This window comes from Capricornis sumatraensis, chromosome 4 (assembly GCF_032405125.1).
Source record: "Capricornis sumatraensis isolate serow.1 chromosome 4, serow.2, whole genome shotgun sequence".
Taxonomy (NCBI): domain Eukaryota; kingdom Metazoa; phylum Chordata; class Mammalia; order Artiodactyla; family Bovidae; genus Capricornis; species Capricornis sumatraensis.
In genome coordinates, this window is record NC_091072.1 from 12,801,391 (window position 1) to 12,802,110 (window position 720).

Genomic DNA, 720 nt, shown 5'->3' on the forward strand with positions numbered 1-720 from the left:
CTTGTGCAACAGAAACCAGGGATGCTGGTGCTTCTCCCTAGGGGTGGGGAGTAGGGCAGCCCTAGAAATGAAAAGATTTGGCAAATGAATAACATGTCCCAAGACAGGCCTCCTGCCATTGAGTGCTTCCCGTCTTGGAGGAAAACCATGTTGAATTATTTCAGTTTGCCGGGGTTACAGAGGGTTACCTCACTTTCTGTGAATAGTGAACAATGCAGATTTTTTTTTTTTTAAGTTATTTACTTGGCTGCAGTGGTCTTCGGTGTGGCACGTGGGGTCATTTCTCTGGTTGCCACATGGGAGCTTTAGTTCCCTGACCAGGGATTGAACCTGGGCCCTCTGCATTGGGAGCACAAAGTCTAAGCCGCTAGACCACCAGGGAAGTTCCCCAAAATGCAGAGTTTTAAAGCGGAGGAAATGATCACTCATTTACGCAAAGGATTATTCACTTTGGGGGAAATATACCAGGATTCCTTTCCACTTCGAGTGATTTTTTTTTCCATTATGCCTCTCATTATGCCTATCTTCTCTGTAATGGGTCTGGTTCCCTTGATGCAGGGACCATCCTTCAGTGGGATCCAGGAACCCTCCCCTGGCATTCTCAGTGCTGGCAGGACCTGGGAGGGAGGGATGCTCACAGCATTTGGCCAACAGCTGCCCGACTGGAGAGATCGCGGGCTTCCTCAGGGCAGGGCCAGGCCCTCGGCTCCTTTGTCCCCA

General features: G+C 50.1%; 1 non-coding gene across 1 annotated transcript; it reads right to left on the reverse strand.

Annotated features, from left to right (window-relative positions):
- Positions 1–309: 309 nt before the first annotated feature.
- On the reverse strand, positions 310–382 carry TRNAG-CCC (transfer RNA glycine (anticodon CCC)). Its single transcript has one exon. It is a non-coding gene; the product is annotated as a tRNA-Gly (tRNA).
- Between the last annotated feature and the right edge of the window lie 338 nt (positions 383–720).